The sequence below is a fragment of the Carettochelys insculpta genome, chromosome 6 (genome assembly GCF_033958435.1).
Source record: "Carettochelys insculpta isolate YL-2023 chromosome 6, ASM3395843v1, whole genome shotgun sequence".
In the NCBI taxonomy this organism is placed as follows: Eukaryota; Metazoa; Chordata; order Testudines; family Carettochelyidae; genus Carettochelys; species Carettochelys insculpta.
Window position 1 is genome coordinate 90,428,978 of NC_134142.1, and position 21,500 is coordinate 90,450,477.

Sequence of the window (21,500 nt, forward strand, 5' to 3'; positions counted from 1 at the left end):
GCCTGCTCTGCACAGGGATCAATCCAGCCAGACAACTGTATACACTCCCAGCACAACCATATGGGCCCCTGCTGTGAGCTGCTTCCTGGACAACTATTTTCTTTCAATGACTGCTCAGTAAACCTGCTCCTGATCCATCTGAGCCACATTTGGTCCATCTGTAGCACATATAGCACAACTATGGTACCAACCTATAGCTGTTATTCACTACAAACAGCTGTGCAGACCAGAAGTATTTCACAGAGATATATACATTAGTGATATATTACAGATATATGTAAGCATATATTTTAGATCTGCAGTGGCTAATGGAGAAGACATGAGCAAGCTTCCAGCTGGCCTGTGGCCACATTAGGTCTCTGATTGTCTTTTGGGCCAAGACAGTGGAAGTGCGGAAACCTAAAATCTATGGCAGCATTTCAAGACATCTCGCCAAGCTGGGCATTAACTAGACCAGGAACCAGTGCCAGGAGAAAATCTAGGGTCTACAGGCAGCCATTGATGATAATAGCAGTCTGGGATAGCACCTGTATATTACCCATTCTTTGATGACACAGCACCAATACCCGAATTAGAGATTGCCCAAGTCTGAGTGCAGACGACTCAATCGGCACCTCAACAGCAATGCGGAGAGGCTGAACAATAACTGTGAACCTGGTGAGTCTGAGACCATCCCTTCCCAGCCTCAGTGAGTTCTAGTCTTCTGAGACCCTGTGAGTTGAAGAACTTGAGTCTCAGGATCTGTTTAGGGGCTTCCAATCTCTGGAAAGTGTAAAGAATTAAGATAAACTTTCCAGGAAGCAGCTCAGCTCTCTTGTTGGAGAAGTGTGGAATACAATATTGGAATATGAAAGTGTAAATCGAAGTATCTGATTTCCCTTTCCTGGGTAGAAAATAGCTTGGATAATGTTTCCACGTAACAGGACACTTTGTCTTTTCCTTTTGCATCCAGTGCTGGTTCTTGCCTCCCTCTAAAAGAGCCAGACAGCCACTGGCCAATTTATCAACCTTCAGTATGGGCGATAAAGACCGGTCAAAGAGAACATGCTTCTGGCACTTTGGGGGACATCAGCCAGACATATGACTGACTGTTACCATCAGCTGGGGTTGAAAACAATGAGGCTGGAGCCTGAACCCCTGATAGAAAAACAGAGGAGTCATGGGTGTGTGCATGCAGCCTGACAGGAACATGCTAAAGGAAGAAAGGGAACTCCAGAGCAACAAAAATTATTAGGGGGCTGGAGCACATGACATATGAGGATAGGCTGAAGGATTTTGGTTTATTTAGTCTACAGAAGAAAAAAAGTGAGGGTGAATTTGATAGCAGCCTTTAACCTGAAGGGGAATTACAAAGAGGATGGAGAGAGGCTGTTCTCAGTGGTGACAGATGACAAACCAAGGAGCACTGGTGTCAAGTTGCAGTGGGAGAGGTCTAGGTTGAATATAAGGAAAACATATTTCACCAGGAGGGTGGTGAAGCACTGGAATAGGTTACTTGGAGAGGTGATGGAATCTCCATCCCTAAAGGTTTTTAAGTCCTGGCTTCACAAAGCCCTTACTAGGATGATTATGTTGAGATTGGCCCTGCTTTGAGCCAGGGGTTGGACTTGATGACCTTCTGAGGTCTCTTCCAACCCTATGAGTCTATGAAGGCTATGAGAATTAATATTTCACTTGTGTCATTCAGCATTTACACAAAGTTGATACTGTGCTGTGATGTCATAAAAGCATAGAGGCCTGCTGTTTGTTTACAGAGTTGAGAGAGACAGAGTGTGTTCTACTGGTTGACTCCAGGAATTGCATACCCATACTTGTCTTGTAAACTATATGTGCCATATTGCTCTGATGCCTCGGCAGCTGGTCTGCAGTGTGGTGTCTTTTTGCAATATAGTTGTACTTTGCACTCGTAGCAAGTGTTCACTTCAACGAATGTTGTCACAGCCCGGAGCAAGAGCAGGGTAAGTAATCAGTCAGTCTGTAATAAGACAACAAAGCACTGCACTTTCGAAATCCAAAATATCAACTGGTAGGTAGTCTCCAGCTGTGAGCAGGTTCCCTGGCAGCCAACTCCTGTTGGCTGACGGGGTGTGGGTCTCTCCTCCTGACATGGATTCCTATTACAGAGCACAGGGAGCAAACAACTACTGCCCTCTCACAAGCCTGCCCACATGTGAATGCCTCCTCTCGTGGCCTAAGGGGAGGAGCTACCAAAAGCGAGGCTTGGGTAATTCTGGGGGGACAAGTAATGAGAAAGAAGAGACAGGAGTAAGGGTGTCAGGCTCAAAATCAGGGATCCAGAAGGGGCCATCAAGCAGAGAGCCCCACACAGCACCATTACCTCTGAAAGGTGTCTAGGGAGCCAGGGGAGGTGGCCCAGAGAAACTCTGCCTAGGTGAGTGTAAACAGGCCTCACAGTCACAGAGTACTTCCCCATGAAGCATCCTCCTGGGGTAATAGGTGAGCAGAGTGCAAAGGGGTGATCCTGCTCTCTGGTCTCTTAGGCTGTGCCTACACCTGCAGATGGCCCAAGCCTGTTGACTCAGGCTTGTAGAGCGCAGGCTAAGGGTCTGTTTAATTGCGGTGTAGATATTTGGGCTAGTGCTGCAGCTGGAGCTCTGGGACCCTCCTGTCTCACAGGGTCCTAGAGCTCAGGCTCCAAACCACATCCCAATGCCCGCACTGGAGTCCTGTGAGCCTGGCTCAGCTGGCATGAGCCAGTTCTGGGTGTTTAATTACAGATCAGACACCTATTTAAAGGGCTCAGTGGGGCCTGGAGCCTGGCATCCCCATCCCCCAACCCTCAGGGCCCCCTGGAGGGCGTCGCCAGGTGCTCCAGCAGCAATTTAAACAGCACGTGGCTCCAGCTGCTGCTACTGCAGCTGGAGTACCAGGCCCCTTTGACTTGCCAGGCCTCAGGGCAACTGCCCCCCTTTGCCCGTCTCCCTCCCCCCGTAACCGTCGGCAGGTCTGAGGCTCGCAGATTCATTGGGATAAGGAGCCAAGGAGCCCATCAGCCCAAATCTGATAAAGAAGCATGGGAAGGAAGTGCCAGGGACAGAGAAAACAGGACTTGGGGAGCCCAGTCACACAGAGGCAGGGATAGGAGACCTCTGTTCCTCTCAGGTCCTGAGGAGAGGGCTAAAAGTGCAGAAGCTATTGTATGTAGATGGTTGGGTGGGGGCTGAAGCAGCGCTGGTGGAGGGATGGCACAATAAATGGCATGGGAATGCACAGCTAATGGCGTGTGAGTGCACAGTCTCTGTACGGTGAGTTCCATCATTATGTCATGTGTGTGCAGTTTCTGCAATCCGAGAAATCAGGAGCAAAGCTGAGCCCTATGTCACAAGGGGGCGAGTCTGGGGATGTGATTTCCTCCTTCTGTGTTGACAGAGGACTGGATAGGGGAAGATGGTGTCAGGCGTTGGCATTTGGGCAATGAAGCAGGCTCTACCATGGTTGATGGAGCAACAAAAAGAGAAGCAGAAGGCCATGCATTCATTCCAGGAATCAAACTGGCTGGAAAGACAGACCCTTCTCACTTGGCATTCTGAGCGAGTGAGGAGCTTGCGACTGCTCGTAAAGGGAGAGGCACAGATTCGGCAGCAACTGGTATGGATCTGGTGAGTCCCGCAGGAGGATGTAGGAACAGGACCTGTAAGATGGGCCTAGAGGGTGGCACTGCTGTGCCTTTCCTAATTTTAGAGGGTGGCAAAGGCAGCCACATTGAAGAAGGGATCATGGACTTCCCAGTGGCATCTCATTTGTCAGGAGAAGCCCAGGTGGCCTACAAGACCCTGAGTGAAGAACAGGCCCAGGACTCTGAGGGGTAAAGACAACCATTCGGGACAAGGTTAGATTTGTAAGTTCAACTTTCCTGGGAGAGATTACATTACAGTAGTTGTATAAGCTAAACTGAAAAATACTATTTGGTTTGTTTTCACAGCACAAACATTTGTAATAAAAACAAATATAAAGAGAACTTTGTGCGTTGTAATTGAAATCAATATATTTGGAAATGTAAAAAAAACATCCAAAATATTTAAATACAGGTTGAACCTTCCTAGTCAAGACAGGTCTGGACCAGACAGCCACAGTGACAGAGGATGCCGGCAGCCGGAAGTGGACCAGTCAGGGGGGCTAGCAGCCCGGCAGGCTGCTGGGCTGGGGCAGTAGAGCCTGTGGGGCAACAGGCAGGGACAGCGGAGCCCACAGGACAGGCAGTAGTAGGGGCAGCAGGGCCAGCAACGGTGGAGACAGCAGAGCCTTTGGGGCTGGGGAGAGAAGCCCAGAGGGGAGACTGATGCCCCCCACCCAGACTGAAGGCCTGACCTCCCCTGGTCTGGAAAATTCCCTTGTTTGGGACTGGTCAGGTCCTGAGGGTGCTGGATCGGAGATGTACAACCTGTAAACAGTACTCTGTTATTGTTTAACGGTGTGATGGAACAGGATTAGTTTTTAATTGTTTGACAGCCCTGGCTCTGAGTTATCCCATCTGAGTGCAGAAAGACAGTGGCGGCTGCTCAGTACTGGCTCCAAAGAACCTGGGAGGAGGAGGCTTTGGCAGGAAGTTGGGACCCACAAGCACAAGTTCAGAGAATGGTAGCTCTAGCAAACACAGATGGGCCCCATACCTCCGGAGGCAATCCCACCACACCATCCGCTCAATTAACTTTCCCATAATTTCCCCAAGGTCCTGGAAACCACCTAATAATTTGATTTTTCCCAATGCAGGCTCCAGTTGTGAGCGGCTGCCAATTTGTTTTGGCTAACTGGTTCCTGGCCTCCTCTTCTGGCATGGATTCCTCACGACATCTTCTCCACCCAGAATTGGATTGGTCTTCACCAGTCAACTTTGGTCCCCATCCAGTCTACGTGTGGTGAGTTCCATCTGTGTGTCATGTGTGTTTAACGACTGGCATGAACAAACCCAGGTGTGTTTGGACTCTCTGTCTCCAACCTGAGTCTTGTGTCATTTATTCCGGTGCAACACGGGGACAAAATGCTTCCAAATAGGATCCCTCACATGCTGGACCAAGTAATAGTATTTTTGCACCCACTTTGCATAGAGTCGATAGCAGCAAGATGCAGGGCATGAGCGACCTTGGAGCCTGGTGTCTATTTCAGATTAGAAACTCCTTGAGGCAGGGAGCTCATTTCCAGCTGGGGTGTACAGGAATGCACACGGCCACCATCAGACTAGGAATGCAACCTAAAGAGAGTACTCGCCTGGCTGAGCTGGTTAAAGCCACATTGAGTTGGTCTCTGGAGGAGACATTTTTACAGAGCTGATGGTGCTATGAGACATTGTTTAACTGCTCCAAATACATGTATACACCTATAGATTCAGAAGAGAGTGGAGCTGGATAGTTATACAAAGCCAACGGTGGATTGATGCTGCTGGCAAAATGAGGAATAGAAGCCAAGAATCTAGACTTTCTGCACTTGGCTCTAACCATTAGACACTGGTGCTGCACACAGTGTCATACAGAGCAGGGGTTCTCAACCATTTTTTTTTGTGAGGCCCCCTAATGTTCTACAGAAACTCCAAGCCTCACCTGTGCCACAGCTGTCTTTCTGCATATAAAAGCTACAGCTGGCATTAAGGGACAGGAAGCAGGGCAACTTCCTGGGGAGCTAAGCCTCTTAGGCTTTACCCTGAGACCTGGCTGGTTGGGCTTGTGGCTACAAGACTTTGGTTTTCTGCCCTGGACCCCAACTGAGTCTAATGCCAGTCCTGCCTGTTGGACCCCCTGAAACCTCCCTGCAGCCCCCCTCAGGACCCTGGTTGAGAAGTGTTGCCTGGCCAGTGAGGCTGAGGGCTGTTTTATAAATGTGGCGCTGCTGGAAGGTATGGTATTCAGACCCTGGACGCCCTCACAATACACAGCAGCAGCCCATCCCAAATGGCGCGCCAGGGCCCCTGCAAGGAGTGGCCAGGTGACTCCAGGCTCAGGTTTACTGTGCAGCAGGGAGAGAAAGAAGCTCTTTATGGAGTAATCCTGACAGGAATCTGAGGCCTCTTAAAACCAGGCAGCAGACAGTCCCAACCTACTTTATAATGGCACTGTCAGGAACGAACTCAGCAAAGAGCAGCTGCCTCCCAGGGCAAGAGCATCGCAGCTGTTTTCAGTAGTAAAGACAGTGTGGAAGCAACCAAGAGGACGGTGCGGGTGGGACACAGAAATCCAAAGGGGACATCTGTGTACCTAGCTCCCAGAGAAAAAGGCTCAAGCCCTTTGGGCCACGGCTGGCAGCATCTCAGTCTCGCTTTCCTTCTGCTGTTTTACATACTTGTACCCTACGTGCAGGAGGTCCCATGATACTAGCAAACAAATTAAGGTCTTGGGTTTGTCTCGCTCCAGCCCCTCTCTGAGGCCCATCCTGTCTGAGCCTCCCCACGTTCCTGCCCTGGTCCCTATCCTTCACTACAAACACCTATCTGTCTGCCCAGCTGTGGGTTTTGTTTCTGGTTTCAAACCTGTCTGTTTGTTCGAGGAGAAATAACTTTGTAGCCAGCCCGAGCACTGTGACCTCGGGGAGAGCGCTGCCAGTCTTCATACCACAGGTCTCTCCTCTTCATTGTGTCAGCCCCAGGGTGTACGTGGGGCAGTGTCAGGGTCTCACCCTTTATGCCTCATGCTGGTCACTAATGACATTGTATGCAAGACAGCGATATGGCTGTGGAACTGGATTCCACCACCGGCACAAGCAGGCTGGGTTTTTTTGGAGCTTTTACAAATAGTGTAATGAAACTCTGGGTTCAGTACCAGGCCCTGACTTAACCCCCACGTCAGCATCTGGCCCGGAATGGCACTGTAATCCCAGGGTATGGAGTGCAGTTTCAGGGCAGAGGTCACCAGATCAGGCAGAGATGAAACCTGCAGAGGCTGGGAACTGGCTGCTGATAGACTAGGCAGTGACACACCCTGGTGCCAGCAGCGGCAGCATTAGACGAGGTTGGAGGGTACGAGGTGGCTGCTTGCATGCAGAGATCCGCCCCTCTAGCTATATTCCCACGTGCTGAACTGCCCCTAGGGGCTAGGCTGGGAACTGCTGGGTTAATCTTTTTTTGATGTCCTCAGACCTTGCAGCTGGGGAGAGGGAGGGGCAAAGGGGGCAGATGCCCTAGGGCCCAGTGGTTTAAAAGGGACCCGCGCTCCCAGCTGCTGCTAGGGCAGCAATAGCAGGCACCGGAGCCCCAGGCCCTTTCAATCACTTTGAATTACAAGGCCCACAGATCCCAGGACTGAGCTGCACATTGAGTCGGGGGAGGGGCTGCCTTTTCTCACACACACACACACACACACACACACACACACACACACACACACACACACGTGTATGCGCACACACCCCTGAGGCGCCAGCCCAAAGATTTTGTTCTGCACTCGATAAACAGAGACTGGAAAAGTGCAAAGAACCAAGCGCCACAGCAGCAGCCCTGAGAGGGATGTGGGATGGAAGGGCAGTTGGCAGGGCTGCTTGCTGCCTGGCCGGTGCTTGCTAGATTCCCGTGGCTGGGTGGGAGAATGACAGGGCTCTGATGTGAGGAGCTGCACTTTAAAGGTCCCTGGTGTTTATAACGGGAGAGGAAGAAGTGGGACGGGGAGGTAGAGTGAGGATCAAATGCACAGGCTACTCTCTTCCAGACAGCCTAGTGCTGGGCACACTCGAAACATGTCTCAGCTCTTCTCCTGCCGAGTCGTCCTCTTGAGCCGGCCACAGCCCCAGCCACAGAGTGTTACAAACCGGCCTTTTCATCCGAAGGTGCAGCGGCCACAGCTGCCAATGCCCCAGCACCACGCAGGGCGGTTCTGTACTGTCTGCTGCGGCGCTTCATCTGTACATCCCCTCCTTCCACCTAGCCACAGGGAGTGAGTGGCAGAGCCCAGCATCAATGCTGCTCTGTGTCCAAGCCTCCGCACCCGCTCTCTTTGGGTGAACAATGAGCCTATTCAGGAAACCCTGGAGCCAACACAATGACACTCTTGGTCTGTCTGCCTAGCCTGCCAGGGGCCGTGCGTGCGCAACCAGGCAGCATAAGGTAAACAGGCCCTGGGAGTGGCCACCAGCCGCGCAGCACACAGGGCTGGAAAGCTGCCTGCCCCCAGCCATGCTGGACCCGATCCTGAAAATGCCATGGGAGTTAAAGCTGCTGTGTGCTTGCAGGATCTGGCCTCGCATGCGGATTGGGGCACAATGCCACACAGTAGCACACTAGCTTCTAGGGTGAGTGCTGTGCCTGCGCAGCCCAGGGCTGGGAGAGCCGGCAGTGCTGTGGGTCGGGAGTGAGGCACACCGGCTGCGTTACACGGGAAGGTTTTCCCAGCTCCTTAGCTATAGCCAGTGCTGTCAACTCCCAGCCTTGCTGCGTGGTAAAATCCCCCGAACTACGCCAAGGACAGAGAAGAATTTCAGAGCTGCTTTCTGAGCAGGAGGGTGAGCTGGATCTCAGCTCTCCTTCTGGCTCTTTCCTGCTCTCTCACTGCCCGGCCCTCTATCTCCCTCTCCTGGGTGGCAGCTCCAGCCTGTCGTACTGCTTCAATGGTTCCTTTGGACGGCTGCCTCTCAGGTGGGGCCAGGGAGGCAGCTTTCTCCTCAAGTGCCTCCAGCCCCCAGCTCTGATGAGTCAGCACTTCCTCTAGGCACAACAAGGCAGAGAGTGAGGGCTGAGAGGACTTGACAGACCTCCTGGCAGGAAGAAGACAAGGTGATGTTGTGGCCAGGAGTCTCCCTGAGGCACGAAGAAGTCCCCCGTAGGGGCCTCCAGAGCTTTAGTGCCTGCTTCCCACATACCCGCTTCTTTGGTTCACCTCACAGGTTCTGTCAGTAATATTCTTGGGTCGCAAAACAAGACCTGTCCCGTAGCATCAGATCGATTTGGTTACGTGTTCTTTCCGCTGCGCCCAAGACAGTGGAGTGGGCAGCCAGCAGTCCAGCCAGAAGGCACAGTCCTTGTCCCAAGGAGGTTACACGCATGGTCAGACATGATACAGCGATGGGGGAAGGAAGGGGTGGTTACAGAGAGTGGATGGGGCAGGCCTGATAAAAGTACTGCTGTGATTCCCTGAAGCATGAAAAGGCCAATCTCTGTCCGTATGCGTGAGATAAGTGGAGAGAAAGGATTAGCCAAACTGGGGTAGTTGCTTCTTGTGTGCCTCATGGCATCAGGGGTCTTAAGGTGGGGGCTCTTACCAACTAGCTCAGGGAATATTTTCCGGGAGGAAGAAGGATAGGTGTAGTTCTTCACAGTTATCTTCTTCTTACAGGCAGGTGTGATTGGTACCTGTCAGAGGTGGGGGAGGAGGGGGAGGGCAGGGAGGGCCACACAGAGAGGTGGGGGGCATAAGGAGAGCACCACGTTTAGCAGTTAAAATGTGGGCAGGGACTTTGAGGGCAGTGCTCTGTTTACAGGTCTGAAAACAAGTCACAGAGAGGGGCAAAGGCCTTTCCCAACGTTACACAGTGAGTCTGTGGCAGAGACAAGAATGGACCCAGCAGTCCCAATTCCTGGTCCTGTTCCTTAAATCCAGCACCACCAGCCTTTGCCCTTCTTGTGGTTACAGAGCTGATGTTGCTATGGCGAGCAGATCAGCCCAGAGCACAGAGCCACACAGAGTGCAGGCAGCCGTTCAATCTTCCAGGGCAGAAACTGGGCAACATCTCTGTTTTGTTCTTGGGTCTATTTTTGCAGTAGCTAAGCATAGTATGGGTGCCCAGGCTGTGCATTTTCTGGTTGCGAAGGCTGGGGTGAAGGGCTCAAACCCTCCAGCCAGCTGGGCACTAAATGCCCACAAATGCACTCCCCTTCTGTCACTACAATATATTCTCTCTGCTCATGACAATCTAAACCAGAGGCGCCATCCTACCTGTCAAAATGGCGGAGGGAGGAGGGGGTCCTCTGCTAGATCCCAGATACATGGGAGGAGGGTATGGATTTTTGGGGTACCCCTCAATATGTCATTGTAGATCCTCACGAGAGATGTTACTCCTTGACCTCCGCCCTGGCCTTATACATATATGGCCCCACCAAATTCACAGTCCATTTTGGTCAGTGTCACACTCACAGGAATTTTAAGATCATAAATTTCACAGTTTTCATGGTGGTGTAACTGTAGGGGTCCTGACCCAGAAAGAAAGTTATGGGGGGTCACAAGGTTATTGGACGGGGGTGGGGGATTATGGTACTGCTACCCTTACTTCCGTGTCGCTGCAGGTGACAGCGCTGCCTTGAGAGTTCAGCAGCTGGAGAGCAGCAGCTGCTGGCCAGGAGCCCAGCTCTGAAGGCAGAGCACCCATCAGCAGCGATGCAGAAAAAAGGATGGCATGGTATGGTGTGGCCAGCCTTTCACTGCTCTTGCCTGTCGATCTGGGCCCAGCCTCAGCAGCTGCCACGCTCTGGCTGTCCATCTCTGAAGGCAGCAGCACAGAGGAAAGGATGGACTGATATGGTATGGATGCCCTTACTTCTGTGATGTTGCTTTCAGGCCACTGTCTTCAGTACTGGGCACCTGGCCAACAGCCACCACTTTCTGGCTACCCAGTTCTGAAGATAATTTTGCAGCCTGCAGTGGCACAGAAGTAAACATAACAATATCGCAACCATCCCTAAAATAACCTTGTGACCTCCTGCAACTCCCTTGTGGGTCAAGTCCACCCGTTTGAGAATTCTGTACAGTATAAGGTAAAAGCACAAAAAAGACCCCATTTCATGGGGGGGGAGACCAGATTTCATGGTCCATGACACATTTTTCATGGCCGTGAATTTGATAGGACCCTACCTATGCAACTTCCTGAGTTTCCTGTGCTGTGGTTCTAGGGGAAATAGACACGCTTTTATTGGGTGGCTTTCCCCTGCCATCCCAAGTAGCTGTCAGATCCCCATTAGCCCTCCCTAGCCCCTTGTTAGCAGGGGGTTGATTTCTGCTTGTTCCTTTGTTGTGTCTGTTTTAGAACTCTATTGATTTCCTTCCTTATGTGACTTTTACAAATGCTGCTGCTTGCTATAAAACATGGATGTTGTCTTTCGCCGACACAGGAACCCATCACTTAGTTTCTTTTGAAGACACTTGCCGTGCTAATAGTTACAAGCTGCTAGGTGAGGCGTCCACTTGGCAGTCTGAATGGACGTGCTCTGGGCTGGGAAATGCCTTCCGGGAAAAACAAGAGCAGAATTGAATAGCAAACACCGGTCTGAGGTGAATAACAAAACACCACTTCTCTGGGCCTCTGCATCCTTGAGGATCCTTCCCCCTCCAGCCTCAATATCTCCCATATCTGACCTCTCCCCTTGACTAGTAGACAGTTTGCAGTGCTCCAGCCAATTTCACATTGAAATTGCTGATAATCTGACGGTCCAAGGATTGTGAAAGTTTAAGGGGAGAAGGTGCATTAGCAAAGCTGGGAGGAGCCTCTGGACTGAGACAGCATGGGGGCTACAGGTCAGGAGTGAAGTGCATCAGCAGCAGCGCTTCATGACAGGCCCAAGGCTGATTAACGAGAGATGCTGTGTGTCAGGATAGAGGCCCATTGGCAGAGGTGTGCGTGGGCCACCAGACAGTAACAGCAGGGAGGGTTTCTAGTTTGAACCACTGTGTGGAACTGTCCCACACCTGCCCTACTGTCTACGTTTTAGCAGCATGGGCTGGCGTTTGCTTTCAAGGGCGCTAAACTGACCATAAAATTAAGAAATCTCTAGAAGGGTTGATGAATCGTGGTAAATGGGTGATGATATGTGGTAGAGGCCTCTATAAAGATGGGGGGAGGGTACAGAGCTACTGCCTGGAAGAGTGAGTGAGCCCAGATCAGCAGATCCCTTTAATAAAGGGCTTCTTTGCCTGTCTGCAGAGCTTCAGGGGTCAGAGACAAAGTCAAAATCTTCTCATTAGATGTCTCTGTTGTAGACACCAAGGAAATACCACACTCCGCATGTAGGGAGCCCAGTGGCCAAGGAGGCATTGTGCTCTTCCTCTTCTGCTCCCTTCACACTCAGTACTCCCTGGAGACCTGGGAAGAGAGTGTGCTGATTTCTCCAGCCTCAGCTGGTGTCTGGGAGCCCCTTTGAGTTAGTTCAGGGTCAACCAAGACCAGCCATTTCCCCTGTCTACTTCTGGACATTAGGGTCTCCTAGTCCCCCAGAGCCAGGCTGTTAGCCCCACTGTCAGAGCTCTAGTGCAGCTTGACTCAGAAGATTGCCTCTGTGTTTATTCAACTGGGGTTGCCTCCCTATTTTGAGGGAGGCCATGATCGCCCCCACTAAAATGCATGGACCATTTTTATCCCCCCTGATTCGGCTCTCTACTGTCTGACCTTCTCTCAGGTGGACATTAGAGATCAGTGGGACTCATTGTAAGCTTACTAGTTGTGTAGCTTCTGCTCTGCCCAGACCTTGGCAGCCATTCACCTATGCCTGGTGGTGTCCCATTCTGCCTAAAGCCTATGGGGAGCTGTGTACCACAGATAGGAGAAAGGGACCTTGGGATGCAGGCATGAGATCCATACATCCCTGGCCTCCAACCATGAGAAAGATGAAGGGAGTCTTGTGAAAGGTGTATTCTGGACCGATATAACCTAGAGGGAGGATACAAAAGTAGTATCTCATCACTGTTGTGCCACCCAGACTCTGGCACTCAGTATATGGCTGAAACTGTCCCCACTCCACTCCATGTAAATTACAGCAGCTATTCCTAATCTGCAGGCCAGAAACCTTGCAGCTGGAGTGGGTCAGAAACCAGAATTCCCATTCGTCAGGAAATTTCGATGCTTCCAAAAAACGTTTGCTCCAAATCGGAATAAAAAAGTGAAATGTTGAAATTTTTCCTGTAAAATAAAAATTTAGGAAAACCCCAGGTTGGGTCTGTTGAAACATCTCATTTAGATGATGACAAATTGTGTTATTTAGAGGCTCTTTTGAGGCTCCACATGAGCCTCCCTGGCCCTGGAGCATGGGACGGAGCAGGCTTGCCCAGGCTCCTGCCATGGAGCAAAGGCAGTATGCGCTGCCCCAGCATCCCCAGACTCAGTGCAGAGTGTGGGCAGGGCCAGACTGGCAGTTTGGGAAGGCGCTGCCTTCCCCTGCCTCTTATACCTGCTGCCCATGCACACGCCTCAGCCCCTCTTCCCTCTGGGTGAAGAAACAATCATCTGTGACTGTTTCACAGGAGAAGAAACAGCACAAGGTTTTAGCATTATGGAGGAAAGACTCTGCCTGCAGGAGTGTCTCATGAAAAGTGAATCCCAGCTCTCTGGACTGGATAAGCACCATTGGGTGAAAACAAACAAGTGTTGGACAGGAAACTATCCTGTTAATATGCATAGACCATAAATCACGTCATGGGTTTTTACCTGTAACTTTATATTTCCAAATCCTTTTCTTACCTTTATTTGAGTGCATATCTCAAGAACCATTACATTAGGTTTTGTTTTGCTGTAAACCTATCTCAGTGCCTGGTGCATCAGATAGTGCTGAACTGAGGTCAAACCAAGGAAGGAGGCTGTTCTGTTTCAATGGAGGCCGCAGGTCCGTGTGCAGGACTAGTGTTCTCAAGATAGGGGCTTTGGCACTCAAGTTTAACAAAGTGTGTATTGGGGCTCACCATATAAAAAAGAGGACATCCCTGAGAGGGAGCGTATCTGTAGCAGTATCTACCAACTTACATTGTATTAATGTGTTATAGTGTATATGTAGTCCGTTAATACAACATGAGTTGGTAGATACAATCCCTCGCAGGGGTGTCCTCTTCTTTGAAAGGTCAAATTTGGTATCCCTTGTAAATTCCTGTGCTGCTGAGGGAAACAGCTGGACTCACAGAGCCCCAAGTAGAGTACATGTGTGGCCAGCAGCTGGTGGCTAAGGAAAGTGTTGACATGGACAGGGCTCCATCCTGCTGTAAGCAGGTGGTAGTAATTTACCCAGACACCTCAGGTAACCCCCAAAGATGTAACACAGGACCTGTGTGCTATTCAGGTGCCAGGAAAATGCTCACCAGCCTCTTGCAGCTTATTTTGTGGCCCTATGTGTTACCATAAAGACTTTTAGGCTCCAGAGCAGGGAGCCATCACAGTGTGTCTGACCACACTTATGTCAAGTGTTCATTGCAGTACTGGTGGGGGCAGCTCCTAGGTGAAATTCAATGAACTGCAGCAGGCATTTGAACTGATCTCAGGTGGCCCATGTGGCTGGTGAAAGGGTGGGGGTTGCCCTTGAGGGCTGTATGTGGGCCCCCTGGAGCATGAATCCTACCCCATGCGCTGAAGTTCTCTTGACCCTTTTGGATGTGCACCAGAGAAGCCTAACTGCTTTGTCACCTTTGCTGGAGAAGCTCTGTCTGACTGAGCAGTGGGGCTGCATCCAAACATTCACACATGCCATCTGCTCCAAAGAGATACAGACAGTCTCTGCCACCCCTTCCCTCCCTGACTCCCTCCTGCTCTCTTTCCCTCTCCCAGCACTGCTGCCTGCTTGAGTGATTCTCTGAGAAGAGCGAACAAGCCAGGCACATTAAAAACTTAATGCAAAACTAATTTGTCAGCCGTAAACAAGTGGCAAAGGCTTTAGTGCATTTTCTGCCCATTTTATTCCATTCACCAGGCAGAGGACGAGTGCCTCCCAGGCAGCCCAGCGTAATGAGATCTGACTGGTTGGCATGGTGATGGGAGCACAGTTTAACAATGGAGCCCACGCCAGGCAGGCATGCGAGAGAGGGCTGCTCCTGCCGGAGAATGGCAAGAAGAAAACTGAGGGTGCAATGCAGGGGCGGAGTGATAACAAGAAGGCCAGTTGCTGCTGTTTCAAGCTGGGGTTCAGGGGTTGTGATGGGCATGTCACTGAAGACGCAGGTCAGGAGCAAAGCTGAGGCAGGTTGCGGGCAAAAGAATCAGAGGTCATTGCAGAGACGCAGCCCTGCATCTGGAGGTGGATTCAGACTAGCCACAGCTCCCTGCCTTGCAAACATAGGTGGGAAAATTGGTCTCACTGGGGAGACCCAGAGCTGCTTCCCTGGGGGACCCAATGTGTCCCTCTGCTGGCAGACTGAACATACCACACCAGCGCCCCCTGGGGAGACATGCGTAATGCCTCTCCCTACCCACTGCTAGAGGCCATGCACGTCCAGTACAGCTTCACAGGGGCTACCTAATGCTAGGAGGTCAGGCATGCCCAGAACAGCCTCTCTCGTGCTACTGGTAGCACTTCCTGTCTTGTTTGGAAACAGGAAATAAGGAAGCAGCCATGAATGTAGATTATGGGCATTCTTCAGCCCTCAGAAAAGGATTAATTGAAGCCCTATGCAAAAACAAAGCATGGTCCATACTCCATACATACTAGAGTCTGGGGGCCCGAGAAGAAACAGAGTCCCCATCCAACTTCTTGGGGGATGAATGGGAAGGGAGGGCAGCATGGCATGTCTGTTAGCAAACCAAGGTCCTTACAGCTTTGCTCTGAATTATCTCTGTGCCAGAGGTTTACAAGGCTGTAACCAAGAGAAGGATCTGGATCTGTGTGGGTACATTGTTGGTCTATTGGAGCTCGTAAGTGAGCAAACTGCACATCTGGCTAGCAGGACCCTGATCATCCTGCATGTTGCTCACACCTGGTACATGTCCTTCAGTTATGGATGCGTCATCAGTAAGGAGACAACAACAGAGCGAAAGGAGTTCATCACTGACAGCAGACATTATTAGGGGGCTGGAAGAATTGATTTATGAAAAGAGCTTAATGTTGGCTAGGTGAAAACCTGATAGCAGACTGCAGATAATGGAAAAGTGTAAATACCAAGGAAGGAGAGAAATCATCTAGGCTGGTAGATAAACTAGAGGGAATGGAATTAAATGAAGAGAGGAAATATGTAAGCTGAATCTCAGGCAAGGCTTGCTGACAGTGTGGTTGGTGAGCCTGTAGAATGGGGTGGGGGTGTTTAAATATTACAACTGGACAAAGCATCAGCAAATGTACTACAGGGAAAGCTTTGGCCCCAGGGAGATGAGCTGGAATGGGCCTGTTAGGGCTTTTCCATCTCTAACCTCTCTGCGCATTAGTCAAATGCCAGTGAGCAGCCAGCTCTGTAGGGAGTTTCACCATGAAGCTGCTCATGGTTCACTGCGGGCAGGGGCCTGAGCTTGAATTTCAAACCGACTCTTGGAAAATTGTCTCCAGCTGTCTCTTTCTGTCAATTTCAATAGTTTTATTGGCATGTCTAGTTAGGCAGGTTGCCAAAGTTAATATATCAGCTATCTATAGGGTAAACTTCAGAGTACTAATGGGGGTTTTAACAATGTGGCTATTATTATCTATCTACTGCATTCTCCCCCCTGTATTTATAGGGAGCCAAGAATACATTCTCCAGAAAAACCAGGGATATCCCTGAAATGGGCTCTTCCGTGCTTGCAGCAAGTTCAACCAATTACACTGGACTTTCTATCCTTCTTCCTTCTCTCTCTATTCTTGTTTGTCAATGGCTGCAAAAGGGTGGCTCTACAATGGCCAGACTAAGGTACATGCTGCTGCCCTCTCTCAAAGGGTGATCCTCACTATAAAAGCTAGCACTGAAGCTGTCGAGTACCCTGGGCTCTCTTAAGTGTCTGCATGCCCAGTGAACTCCGCTGTCTTGATCAGACTGTCCCAAAGGTGACCTGTTTCCACACCAATGAGAGTTGAAAACAATAGCCCAGTCATTATCTTGAAGTGGACTCAGTACCAGATGAGAAGCCAATGGAGGGTGGGAGCCCTGGGGTGAGCATCTGTTGGCAGCTAACCCTGCTCAAGAGCCAGAACAACCTGTGTCAACCAGCCATGCAGCATGTTTCTGTGGCTCATACCCTTTGTCTGGTGATAAAAAAGGAAGGTGGAGAACTGACCTAAGCTCCATGTTCCCCAAACAATACGTAGGGGTATGTATTCCATTTAGACTTGACTACATTCATCTATACACCCCAAACATCACAGACCCACTTAATCTGAAAAGACATATGAGTTCCCCATTCTTCTTCTGTGGAAATGGAGACCAGTCACTGCTCCTTTTAACCCTAGTGTCATAGCAGGGGCTGGCCTCTTTAAGAGCAGATGAGCAAAGCCCAAGCTGTCACACAGCTCACTCTCCTCCTCAGTGGGAGAGAATGAGGATGGTCAGGTGACCCAGGCAGGCCTGCAGTAGATGAGAAAGAGGCTGGAGAGACAAGGCCCTGCACATGGATGTTGGCAGCAGAAGACTCTTGCATTCTCCTGTGACAGTGAATGAATGGCTGGAAGCAGCAGGGAAGGCCATAGAGAAGACCATATGCCAGGCAGGTGAGGAAGGGCTGTGCCCAGCTTTTGACTAGAGCAGAAGAGTGGCTGAGCCCCAAAGGGAAGGCAGACCTCAGGGAAGAGGGGCAGTACCCAGTGTGGGACTGGGTGAAAGAAAAGAACTTCAAGAAGAATAGATTCTCGGGCCCGAGGGTTTGGGTCCCGCTTGAAAGTGGAGTGAAGACTGTGGGCTTGAGGTCTAGTTTGGAAAACTGTCCAGAACTTCATAAATGGATGCCGGAATGGGAATGTGGTGAATAGCTGCACTGTGGGGCACTGAGCAGAGGGGAAACTGAGGTAGAATCTTGCAGAGCTACCCAATGCTATAAGGATGTGCTCAAGAGGCAGCTGATGCTGTGGTGCTTAACAAACAGTTTACAGCCTCCTAGGCTGGTTAATAACGTGAAAGCTCCTCACAGAGTACAAGGCTAGACTCTTTTATCCAAACAAAAGCTGCAACTCTTCTGCCATTTTAGTTCCCTGAAATAATGACTCTCCTAGCTGAGAGTCTTGCAGGGCCTGACTGGTGCCTTTCACCTCTTGGCTGTTTGGCTGCATCCCACCTTAAAGTAGATTTGATGTGCAGAACATGATGCTTAGACTCAGCCTGTGGGTCAAATCCTGAACCAGTGTAAAACGGGACAGCTTTGTTGAGCAGCTGAAGGTTTGGCCCTGTATCTTTTATGGGATGTCAGATTAGGCCTGGTGGACAGTTCAAACCTAAAGTGGAAGGGATGGCTGCTAGTGTCCTATGTAACCCTACGTGACGGGCGTGCCATCTCATCCTTGACATCAGCAGCCCTGCCACTGTGCTGTTATAGATGCTGTTATTGTGGCAACCCAGGAGGTGGGACTATCAGTTTTTATCACAGTTTTCTCCTGCTGGGCTCTTTCTGTTGAATGGATTAGAGCAAACACAGTTGTAATTATTTCTTTATCAGGCTAAGACAGTAGAATAACATGTTCCTGTTTGCCCTCCTCCCATCAGGATGTGCTTTCCTAATGCACAGCTGTCGAAATCAGATGTAGGCAGGTCCAATTCATTTCCACTTCCTTTCGCCATAGGCTCTGTACTGCTTCCAGCTAACTGAGGCCTTCTTTAAGGACATGTGTTTGAGAACCAGGTGGTTTGTTTGGTTTTTTTATTTTCAGGCAAGTCCATCTGATTCTTTCTGCAGTGTTGCTGTGAAGTTCTGTATGGCTGTGGTGTGCAATACACAGACACGTGGAGAGTCCTCATTACAGACAGGGCTGGTAGTACGGCTTATTAGTCAAATTGTTTGGCATGTCTCATTCCCATTTCCAGTAACATTACCTAACTGTATCTATTTGTGCTGAAATTGTCCATGCCTCAGGTTGATTTTTTTTTTTTTAACTAGAAAATTTCAGCCAAAACCGTTCACTCACTTCCAAGAATGAGTCAGGGGGAAAATAGTTGTTTGGCCCATGATGATACAATTTCTGGTGAGCTTTTCTTTAAAAAGATCAAGTGTCCATATGCTTTGAAATAAGGAGCTGGAATTTGGCAGGAAAGTGGCCTTTGTCTGGAATGAGCCTTTTACCATCTTGAAAATCTGCCTAAACATGGCCAACTGTAAGCTTTGGAAAAATGACAGTTTGCACAGGTTCAAAAGAAACCAGCTAGGTGACAGTTAAGTGCTCTAATGAGCTGCATCCCATGCCCTTAAGCACAAGACCCCCTTTTTAATGGCTGCAATCTCCTGCCTCATTCACTGCCCACCTTCCAACTTTTGCAACAAAAGAAGGAGGGATCCAACACAACAGGCCACTGCTTTCTTTGGGATGCAACCCTGATTCATCCCCAGGCAGGTCCAGTCTGTGCACTGAATGGGGCCAGGGTGGCCAGGCTGCTGGTCTTTGATCAGAATTCCTGGTCAAAAAGGGATCCTGGTGACTCCAATCAGCACTGCCAACTGGGCTGTTCAGTCTGATCACCAGCACACAAGGGCTAAGGCAGGCTCCCTATCTGCCCTGGAAAGCAGTCGGCAGGTCCCTAGAACCCCTAGGACAGGGATCTGCAACCAAAACAGCGAGAAGAGCCCTTTTTTTCAAATTCAGTTACCAAATCAGTCCTTCAAGAGCTGCACTGCATATGAATATGAGATAGTCCTTAATAAATAATGTCAAACTGTACTTTTGGTAACCCCTGTTTTAAGAACAGTGTGCACACAATGGTTTGTACCAATTAGAAAATTTGCTACTTTAACCCCTGGATTGGTGAGCAAATGATGACAAGGAAAACACTGCACCTGGGAATGGGCTCTTAACCAGGAAGGAGCAATGTTCACATCCACCTTCCACACCAGTGTTTCTCAACCATTATTTTATAAAGTACCCCTTTTAAAAAAATTATAACTATCCCCGCCCGCCCCTCCCCCTGACTTTAACCCAATCCCCCCTCCCAATCCTCCCCCCAGGCACCCCCAGCCGCCTCCTCCCCACTGTAATCTAATGGCGGCGACTCACTGGAGCTGCCATTGCCACCGTTGCCCCTGCTAGGGGGCACGCGTGCACACAGCAACGCACAGCGCTTCCGTGGCTTCAAGCATTTTATTGCTCAAAGAGCCATGTGTGGCTCAGACACGTGTACCCTGCAGACTTCTCTCATGGCCCGGGGTCAGCAACCTGCCAGAGAAGCAAGGAGCCTGCCTAAGGCAAGCTCTGCAGCCAGGCCTTGTCTTGCGGGGGGCTCTTCTAAGGGGGGTGTTGTAGACAGCTGCAGAGAAGTCAGCAGCAGCAGCATCCGGCACTGCAAATGACTCCTTAAAGAGCTGCATGTGGCTCCAGAGCCACAAGTTGCCAACCCCTGTGAACTAGGCATACAGGGGAGTGGGGAGGGGAGGCTCTGCACATTGCTAGTGCTAGAGGGGATTGTTGTTTGTCTGGCCTGGGCATGTAGAATCCAGCCTGCCCCCTCTGCTCTCTCCATGTTGAGGAGCATGGGTCTAAAAGTAGGATGGATTTTCAGCTTGTGTGAATTGTCAGATCTCCACCAGCTGAGGACCTGCTCCGTGGTCTGGAAGTAGAGAGTGCAGTCTTACAGGCTCCCTAATGTGAAGTTTCATTAGTTAAATTTCAGCTCACTCATTTTTTGATTGGGGTTTACGGTTCAATGCCCTAAATCTCTCATATGTCAGCCCCTTGTTAAACATGGAATCACAGGGCTGGAAGAGACCTCAGGAGGTCCTCGATTCTAGCCCCCCGTCCAGGAGTCCAGCCCCTTGTCCAACGTACAGTAGGGTCGCAACATTCACAAGGGTTCCGTGTTCAGAACCCTTGTGAATATTGATTTTTGTGAATATGGGGGGCCATGGAGCCCCAGAGAAGCAGCAGCTGCCAGTGCTCTGGCCCCAGAGCCCTGGGGAAGCAGAGGCTGCCAGCACTCCCCCTCAGTTCCAGGGAAGTAGCATTCGCAAATAATTGAATTCGCAAACATTGCACTTGCAAATGTTGAGACCTTGCTGTATAATCATTGTGCAGCACTGAGGAGACCTCAGGCAGAGCAGGATAGACTACAGAATATTAATTCACTAGGTCTTGGAGCACGGGGGAAGTTCCAGACGACTGGAAGAGAGCTAATGTTGTTCCACTTCTTAAAAGGGGTAAATGGGAAGACCTGGGTAATTACAGACCTGTCAGCCTGACATCGATCCCAGGCATGATAATGGAGCAGCTGATACAGAACTCAATTAATAAAAACCTACAGAAGGGTAATGTAATTAATGCAAATTAACATGAGTTTGTGGAAAATAGATCCTGTCAAACTAATTTGGTATCTCTTTTTTGATGTGATTACAAGTTTGGCTGATAAAGGTAATGGTGTTGACATAACATACATAGACTTCTGTTAGGCATTTGATATAGGTCTACATGACCTTTTAAATAAAAAAAATAGAATGGTAGAAAAATCACCATGGTACAGAGTAAATGGATTAAAAATTGTCTAACTGATAGGTCTCGCAATGTCACTGTAAATGAGGAATTGTCATTGAGTCGGTCTCTTTATAACAAGGCCCCACAGAGACCAGTTCTGGGCTCTACACAACTTAATGCTTTTATCAATGAGCTGGAAAAACACAAAATCATCACTAGCAAAGTTTTCAGATGACCCATAAATTGGGGGAGTGGTAAATAACGAAGAGCACAAGTCACTGATTCAGAGCACTCTGGATCACAAGTAAAAAATATGCCTTTGTAG

General features: G+C 49.9%; 1 long non-coding RNA gene across 1 annotated transcript in view; it reads left to right on the forward strand.

Moving 5' to 3' along the window:
* Positions 1-21,500, forward strand: part of LOC142014121 (uncharacterized) — a 107,501-nt gene that overhangs the window by 3,288 nt on the left and 82,713 nt on the right. Inside the window, exon 2 of the long non-coding RNA XR_012645871.1 lies at positions 4,732-4,877. This is a non-coding gene — a long non-coding RNA (uncharacterized LOC142014121). The remainder of the gene's footprint in view (positions 1-4,731; positions 4,878-21,500) is intronic.